We start from the raw sequence: 10,168 nt of genomic DNA on the forward strand, positions 1-10,168 counted from the left end.
AACTTAAAAATTAATTTCAAAATTTTAATTTTAAACTTAAATTAATTTCAAAATTTTAATTTTAAACTTAAAAATTAATTTCAAAATTTTAAATTTAAACTTAAAAATTATTTTCAAAATTTTAATTTTAAACTTAAAAATTAATTTCAAAACTTAAAACTTAAAAATTAATTTCAAAATTTTAATTTTAAACTTAAAAATTAATTTCAAAATTTTAATTTTAAACTTAAAAATTATTTTCAAAATTTTAATTTTAAACTTAAAAATTAATTTCAAAATTTTAAACTAAAAAATTAATTTCAAAATTTTAATTTTAAACTTAAAAATTAATTTCAAAATTTTAATTTTAAACTTAAAAATTAATTTCAAAATTTTAATTTTAAACTTAATTTCAAAATTTTAATTTTAAACTTAAAATTAATTTCAAATTTTAATTTTAAACTTAAAATTAATTTCAAATTTTAATTTTAAACTTAAAATTAATTTCAAAATTTTAAACTTAAAATTAATTTCAAATTTTAATTTTAAACTTAAATTAATATCAAAATTTTAATTTTAAACTTAAATTAATTTCAAAATTATTTTAATTTTAAACTTAAATTATTTTCAAAATTTTAATTTTAAACTTAAAATTATTTTCAAAATTTTAATTTTAAACTTAAAATTAATTTCAAAATTTTAATTTTAAACTTAAAATTAATTTCAAAATTTTAATTTTAAACTTAAAATTAATTTCAAAATTCTAATTTTAAACTTAAAATTATTTTCAAAATTTTAATTTTAAACTTAAAATTATTTTCAAAATTTTAATTTTAAACTTAAAATTAATTTCAAAATTTTAATTTTAAACTTAAAATTAATTTCAAAATTTTAATTTTAAACTTAAATTAATTTCAAAATTTTAATTTTAAACTTAAAATTAATTTCAAAATTTTAATTTTAAACTTAAAATTAATTTCAAAATTTTAATTTTAAACTTAAAAATTAATTTCAAAATTTTAATTTTAAACTTAAATTAATTTCAAAATTTTAATTTTAAACTTAAATTAATTTAAAAATTTTAATTTTAAACTTAAAAATTAATTTCAAAATTCTAATTTTAAACTTAAAAATTAATTTCAAAATTTTAATTTCAAACTTAAAAATTATTTTCAAAATTTTAATTTTAAACTTAAAAATTAATTTCAAAATTTTAACTTTAAACTTAAAAATTAATTTCAAAATTCTAATTTTAAACTTAAAAATTAATTTCAAAATTTTAATTTCAAACTTAAAAATTATTTTCAAAATTTTAATTTTAAACTTAAAAATTATTTTAAAATTAAAAATTAATTTCAAAATTTTAATTTTAAACTTAAAATTTAATTTCAAATTTTTAATTTTAAACTTAAATTAATTTCAAATTTTTAATTTTAAACTTTAAAATTAATTTCAAAATTTTAATTTTAAACTTAAAAATTAATTTCAAAATTTTAATGTTAAACTTAAAAATTATTTTCAAAATTTTAATTTTAAACTTAAAAATTATTTTTAAAATTTTAAACTTAAAATTAATTTCAAAATTTTAAACTTAAAATTAATTTCAAAACTTTAAACTTAAAAATTATTTTCAAAATTTTAATTTTAAACTTAATCTCAATTTTAAACTTAAAAATTATTTTCAAAATTTTAATTTTAAACTTAAAAATTAATTTCAAAATTTTAATTTTAAACTTAAAAATTAATTTCAAAATTTTAATTTTAAACTTAAAAATTAATTTCAAAATTTTAAACTTAATTTATTTTCAAAATTTTAATCTAAAATTTAATTTCAATTTTAAACTTAAAAATTAATTTCAAAATTTTAATGATTAAACTTAAAAATTATTTGCAAAATTTTAAACTTAAAATTAATTTCAAAATTTTAAACTTAAAATTAATTTCAAAACTTTAAACTTGAAAATTATTTTCAAAGTTTTAATTTTAAACTTAATCTCAATTTTAAACTTAAAAATTAATGTCAAAACTCCAATTTTAAACTTAAAATTTTGTCTGGTCATAAATAAAAACACCTATGGCAGTAAACACAATCTTAGATAATGACCCAAATGGAAAATCAGTTGACTTAAAATATTATAGGAGTGCAATAGGTAGCCTACTGTACTTAATTGCAAGCCGACCTGATATTTTATTTGCAGTTAGTATGTGTGCTAGATACCAAACTTGTGCTAAGGAATCCCATTTGACACAAGTTAAAAGAATTTTTAGATATCTTAAAGGAACAACAAATGTTGGAATTTGGTATCCTAGGACCAATAATTTTGAACTAATAGGGTATTCTGACTCAGATTATGCTGGATGTAAATTAGACCGCAAAAGCACAAGTGGTGGATGCCAATTATTAGGTTCATCACTTGTTAGCTGGTTTAGTAGAAAGCAACATTGTGTTGCTCTATCTACAACTGAGTCAGAATACATAGCTATAGGTGAATGTGTTGCACAATTATTATGGATGATGCACACTCTAAAAGATTTCAACTTAAACATCACAAATGTAAAAGTATTAATTGACAATATAAGTTTAATTAACTTAACCAAGAACCCTGTGCATCATTCAAGAACCAAACATATTGAAATTAGGCACCACTTTATCAGGGATCATGTTACTAAAGGTGATATTGAACTCAAATACATTGAGTCCAAATCAAATTTAGCTGACATTTTCACAAAACCACTCCCTGAGAGTGAGTTCAGCAACTTACGTCGAAAATTAGGGATGTGCTCAATAGACTAGGATTTTTTTTATTGTTTTCAAAATAAATGTTTTCAAATTATAAGTTAAAATTGTGTGTTTTCAAAACTTTCCATTTTTAGATTTTCAAAAACAGTTTTGGCCTTAGACTAGTTTTAAAATCCTTAGAAAGCATGTACCCATAGGACTAGTTTTTGAGCATCTCACCAACACCTTAGGTTTACCTTGCTTGTGTTTGACAAACATAGAAAGGGGTGAGATGCATAGGCCAACTGTCTGGACTTAAGATGCTTATTTCAGTGCATCAGCATAAGTCTGGACGTTAAATACAAATCAGACAGTAATCAGATTAAGATCCTCAGTCAAGTCAAACACTGACTGTTTATAATCACCTTAATATGACTAACCAAGTGAAAGCTACTATCTTCTGATAGTTAGTTAGTACCTAATTGGTTAGACAGCTGTTTAAATTTGAGTATCAAGTTCAGGGGGAGAAATTAATTAAAAGTCTGTGTGTTTGAAAAATGCTTTACAAAAAGTTAAATTTAACTAAGTGTTTGAAAAACTTGGAAGTTTAATCCCACCCAATTTAAACTTATTCAGCTTTGTAACATATGCTTAAAAATTAAACTTTCCAAATTTGGCTTTTATCAAATCAGCCTTAAAAATTTATTTTGGCAAATTTAATCTTACTTGTTCAATTTTTGCTGTGTTTTGAAAAATTGAAGTTAAAAATTTACCTTTATTCTGAAAAGTAAATGTCACTTAAACTTGAAAAGAAAATCTGAAAAACCTGATTTAAAAATTTTACACACTTGAAAAGTTAAACTTGATTAACTTTAAATTTATACTTTTCAAAATTCAACTTGTCTCCCCCAAGTCAACTTGATTTTTTACATGGATTTAAAAATTGTACTTTTATCTTTGAATTTTGAACCAAACTCAGATATTTTTCAAGATTAGCTGTTATTATTCAGTAACTCTATACTATGATTGTTTACCCTTGTTTTTTTTGATGAATGCCAAAGGGGGAGGGTTAGGCGGTTAAGTTAGATAAACCAAATTGAAAACACTAAAACTAACTTTAAAACCGATGTACTTATTTTTTACGTTCTTTCACTAACTTAACCAGGTTGTCATTCCATCAAAAAGGGAGAGATTGTTGGTGCGGGTAGCATTAACGGTCTAACCTAAGTTTTGATGAATGACAAATAAGTTAAGTTAGTTTTGTTGTTGTCTGACACTTTGATCGAGTGTGCAGGGGAAGTCCAGACAGGTCGACGGGCTGACCGGATGTCTGGCACGAAGTCCAGCTAGGTCGACGGGCTGACCGGATAGCTGGCGAGAAGTCCAAGCGGGTCGACGGGCTGACTGGACGCTTGGCGAGAAGTCCAGCTAGATAGCTGGCGAGAAGTCCAGACGGGTCGACGGGCTGACCGGACGTCTGGCAGGTAAGTGAGGTAAGTCACTGGAGGGGAGTGACTGCGAGGACGCGTTCTCGGGAAGGAAACATTAGGCGTCGATCCGGCTTAGATCCATTTCAGATATCTAAGTCGAGATCGTGACTAGATTCTGGTCTCGGAAAGACGGAATCTAAGTCATACTATTTGTGCTAATTCATACTATTATAAATTGTGCTAACAATCTATGTTGCAAGTTATATATTGCCTCGGACTAACTTTGTTTTGCAGGAAAAGGGAGTTTTCTGGAACGAGGTGGTCCGGGCGCCCGGAAGGGATCCGGGCGCCCGGAAGGCAAATTATATCCAGCCAAGTCGTCGCCACGTGGAGCATCACGGTTTGAGCAGCTACGTCACATTCCAGGCGCCCGGAGCAACATATAAAAGAAGCCCCAGGCAGGAGCTTCAAACGATCATCAATCAATCTGAGAACTCTTCTACTGCTGGTCCTGCTGCTCTATGTGCCTGCGACGCCAACAAAGCTCCGACAAAGTGCTCCTTCAGTTTTTAGTTAATTTCTTTGTCGATATTACTTTGTTTCACTTGCATTTCCTGTATTCATTTTGTAATTATATTCGAATTGCTAGTGATTGCCCAACGAGAGTGGTCAAGGACCACGGGCCTTCGAGTAGGAGTCGTCACAGGCTCCGAACGAAGTAAAAACAACAGTGTTCATTTACTCTTCCGCTGCGTAGTTTTACTCGAATTTTCGAATCGATATTCACCCCCCCCCTCTATTGAACGATCACGGTCCTACAACTACGACCGTGTTAAGCACTGTGAGTGCACTCCGGCCATGACCGTATGGTTCCACACAGTAAGGTTGTGTTACACGCTAGACGGGTTACGTCCAACCCATAGTGCTGACCATGATTGTGTTAAGCACTATGGATGGACATCGGCCACAACCATATTGGACCACACAACTAAATTGTGTGGCATGCCGGACAAGTTGAGAACCATTGCGTTGGCCAACATGATCAGCTCGTGTTGTATGCTGGACAATGTACATACCGAACACCACTGTGTCTTATGATACGGCCAAGTCATGTTAGCTGTTGTAAGATTGTTATCACTCCATCGCTTGGTTTTCCACTTGGGATTACTCGAAATCCATTGGCGGTAGAGGTTTAATTTCTATTTGATCAGGTTTCCTAATATTTTCTTAAGTCTATCTATACACATGTTACTAAATTAAACTGATATGTCAGACTAAAGGGAGACACATTAAGTAGATTTAGTAAATTTTGTGTCAATATACATATATCTTTAATAAGAGTGATTGGGTCAAAAAAAAAAAAATTTAGGCCAGATATATATTTAAGGTATCTCACTATCAACATGTTATTATATGAATCATATATATAATATGTTAGTCCAAAGGAAGACATATTATGTGACTGATTAAGATAATAGTGAGCTTTGATTATAATTCAAGTAATAAACTTAGCTCATATTTGATAATATTATGAATCATGGGTATAATATGTCTGTCCAAAGGAATTAATAATATGTCCGTCAAAAGGAAAACATATTATGTGAATGATTAAAATAATAGTGAGTATGGTTATAATTCAAATAACAAACCTAGTTCATATTTGGTAACATTTATGAATCAGGTGCATAATGTATTTGCCTAAAGGAAGACACATTGTGTGGTTAACTACGGTAGCCTTGAGCTAGGATTAGAGAGTGCCGCTCACAGGTTACAATTTAATCCAAAAATTAATTATAATATTGTGTTTGACATCTCATAAGGATCCATTTAATGCATATATTTAAGTTTGTTCATATGCATGTTCTTAATATTAATGTGAGCATTTATTGTTTTCTTTTGTCAAGGGACAATAAAGATCCTACATGTCAAGGGACTAATGATACGAGTAAAAGTAATAAAATTGTAGTGTCTAGAAGAGAATTTCTAAATTTTATTAGTTTAGAAGTTACTTTAGCTATAGTAACTAATGACACTTGATGGCTGATATTGGAACAATTACTTATATAAGTGTCATTATGCAAGAGTGTTAAGATTTCGATTGTCAAGTGATGGTGAAAGATACATCTACATGGATAATAACAAAAGGTTAAGGTAATGGTATAGGTGTTTTTAGGTTTTGTCTAGGAACCAATATATTTTTAAATTTGAAAAATACATTTATAGTACCATTAATTAGAAAGAACTTAGTTTCCATTGCTTATTTGGACAAGTCTGGATACACTTGTTCATTTGAAAATAGAACATTTAATTTTTTTTTCAAAATTCAATTTTTATTAGTACCGGTTCCTTAATTGAAAAACTATATAAGTTAAACACCATAGTTTCTATAGACGACTAGATAATGTATAACATAGGTATAAAACACAATTTAACTAATGAGAATTCATTAATGCTATGACATAGGCGTTTAGAATATATATCCAAACAACGCCTAAATGCTTAATGTCATAAGAAATTCTTATTTCCCTTGACATGTCAGACTTTGATGTCTGCATGGAGTGTGTCAAAGAGAAGACAACTAACAAGAAGAACAAAGGTGCAAATTGATGTGATAATGTTTTAGAACTGATTTATACAAACATATGTGGATCATTCCCTAAAGCACCTTGGAATTGTCAAACATAATGTATCAATTTCATTGATGACTACACGCGATATCTTATTTGTACCGTTTACATGAGACATCATAGTTCTTGAAGTGTTCAAGATCTTTAAAGCCGAAATTAAAATTTAATTAGACAAGAAGATCAAAGTTGTCAAATTTGACTGTGAAGGTGAATATTATAGTCGATATGACGGAGTTGTTCAACATCTTTTACAAATTATATTTCTGAGTGCAGGATAGTAGCTTAGTACACCATGCCTGGTACTCCTCAATCTAATGGTGTAACCGAACATGGAAATCAAAACCTAAAGTATATAATAAGAAGTATGATGATATTTTCATCTTTATCGAAGTCTTTGTAGGGTGAATCACTCAAAACTATAGTATACTTATTCAATAGAGTACCGAGATGACAGTGAGAAACACCCCATATGAGCAGACATATAACAAGTCTAGTATTAGACATTTATACGTCTGAGATTGTCTAGCTACGACCAGACCTTATAGGCCTAATGAAAGGAGGCTGAACTTAAGGACGGTTAGCTGTCGTTTTGTGAGTTACTCTGAAAATTCGAGTGAATGTAAGTTTTATGTTCTCTCAAGTTGGTCTATTTTTAAACAAAAAAATTCCAAATTTATTGAGGACAATAGGAGCACTAAACTCAAGACTATATCTTTTGAAGAGGAGAGCATTGACAATTCTACTATGGTAACTAATGATTCAACTAATAATGGTGTATCCATACCCTATCCTATTGGTGTTGCATATCCAATGTGAGTAGTATATCATGATATCCTTGAGTCTTCTCCAATACAAATAGAGGAACCACCACTCATGTTGAGGATTTTCCTCCTGTGGTTGAGTAAGTGCCTCAACCTTCTCAAGTACAAGTGTCACTAAGAAGATCCACTAGGAAAAGGAAATCCATGATTTTATATGATTATGTTTATCTCCAAGAGCATGAGTTTGACATAGGGTTGGAAAATGATTCTATATTTTTCTAAGTAATCAAATAATGCTCTAATCCTGAAAGATGGATTAAAGTAAAAAAAAAAAGTAAGATGAAATCTATGACAGATAATGGCGTTTGAGAACGTATCAAATTGCCTGAAGGTCGAAACTCGTTGGTTATAAATAGATATTTAAAGTCAATCCAAAAAGCATTATATAAGGCTTGTCTAGTCATTAAGAGATTCACTCATAAGGAGGACATTGATTACAGAAACACTTTTTTGTCAGTTTCGACGAAAGAGTCCCTTAGTGTAATCATGACACTTATAGCTCATTATGACTTAGAGTTACAACAAATAGACGTAAAGACTGCTTCCCTTAATGGTGATATTAATGAAACAATATACATGATACAGTCGGAGAACTTTGAATCTAACGATTCAAAGCACTTAGTATGTAAATAAAGAAGTCCATTTATAGTTTAAAACATGCATCCCATCAGTGGAATAAGAAATTTGGTCAAGTGTATTTGATTTTGAGGAGAATCATATTAATCAGTGCATGTATGTTAATTTCAGTGGGAGCAAGTTTATAATACTTTTCTTGTATGTGGATGATATTTTAGTTGTAAGAAATAATAAAAATTTGCTACATGAAACCAAATCATTTCTATCAGAAAAATTTGAAATGAACACTAGTATAATTTTGTTGATAGACTTCATATATAGACTTCAAATATTAAATGAAATAGATGAACGTGAAGTAAAAGAAATAGTTTATAACTTCACCATAAAAGTATCTAAGTCTTTGTTACTCTAAGAATGCGTAACCAGTTTAAAATTTGACCGATTTCAAAGTAAAAAGATTCTTTTAGTTCATCGGTTCCATAGAAGTATTGAAATAGTTGATCATATATGACTTCATAGGTTACATTGATTGATGAAGTAAGTTATTTATATGATCTCATGATTTTTGTAATGTGGTGCAATAAATGTTTAGAGTAAAATATTTTTCACTTTACCAAAATTGAACAAATATACCACAAATATCTACAAAATTGAAAATCAAATTCAACTTGCATTAACCCAAAAAAAGTGTTAAAACCAAGAAATGAAATCCATAAATTCAAACTTGAGACATGTTTAACCAACTTGAGACATGTTTGACCAACTTCACCCAAAATTGTATCCACAAATATCTAAATATTGTTGGTATAGTTAGCACCAATGGTCAAACTTAGGTTTTGATAAATGACAAATGGATTAAAATTAGATGTTAGGTCTGAGGACCTGATAACTGATATGAAGTCTAGATAGGTCAAGGAGTGACCTAATATATGGCAGGAATTCCAACTAGGTCCACGAGACCTAACAACTAATCAAAATTTAATTGGGTTTACGGACCTCACAACTTGTGAGAAAACTTGGTGGGTCAAAAGGCAAGTCAAGTGACTGTAAATGGTAAGTGAGATAAGTCACTGGAGGAGAGTGATCCAGTGAGGACGAGTCTCAGTGGGACTATAGGCGTGGTCAAGCTTAGAGCCATTTCGGATGTCTAAACTAAGACTATGACTAGATCCTGGTCTTAGAAAGATAGGATCTAATTAATGAATTTATTTTATTATTATGCTAACTCTGTTTTGCATGTTTTTTTATTATTGGACTAATATGAACTTGTATGGTCAAATGATAAAATTAGTCTCGAATGAACAGTGTCTGAGGCACCTCGGAGCTCACTAGAGGCACCTCGAAGCATTGCTTGGAGGCGCCCTAGACTCATCGGAGCAGCCCTCAAGGAGATAAAGTTTGTGTTGCGGGGGAAGTGCCTTGGAGTCAGTTGGAGGCACCCTTGCACATTTACTGGAGCCGCCTCATAGCACGTTGGAGGTGCCCTCGGTGGATAAGCAGACTTTGCGCGGATAAGCTGCAAACGTTGCAGATCTAATAAGCCTCAAAGGAGCCGTCTCAGATCTGCTAGAGGCGCCTCCAATAAGCTTTAAAAGGAGGTCACAACCAACATTGATGATACAATTTTCCTATGAGAGCTTCCACGATCATCCTACTACCCCGTCTATGCGAAATCTGCTTTGTTGCTGCCGCGCTACTGCTCTACTTTATCCGACCACAGCCGACAGACCGACAGACCGACACCAATACCCGAACTCTCAACTTTAGCAATTTTGTGTTGGTAAAATTTAGTTTAAGTTGTTTATTTTGTTGCTAGGGCAGTGTAGGTTGTTATACTATCTTTTACTTCGTTCTTGTATGTGATTCCCTTTCCAGTGGTTCTGAAAAAGATTTTTATTGGATTTTCCATCGATATGATCCAAGGGATCGAGGATCTTAGAGTAGGAGTCGCCAAAGGCTCCGAACCAAGTATCCGAACGTGTCTTTATTTTTCCCGTGTTCTTTTATTCTTTCTGT

This window comes from Zingiber officinale, chromosome 9B (genome assembly GCF_018446385.1).
Source record: "Zingiber officinale cultivar Zhangliang chromosome 9B, Zo_v1.1, whole genome shotgun sequence".
Classification (NCBI taxonomy): Eukaryota; Viridiplantae; Streptophyta; class Magnoliopsida; order Zingiberales; family Zingiberaceae; genus Zingiber; species Zingiber officinale.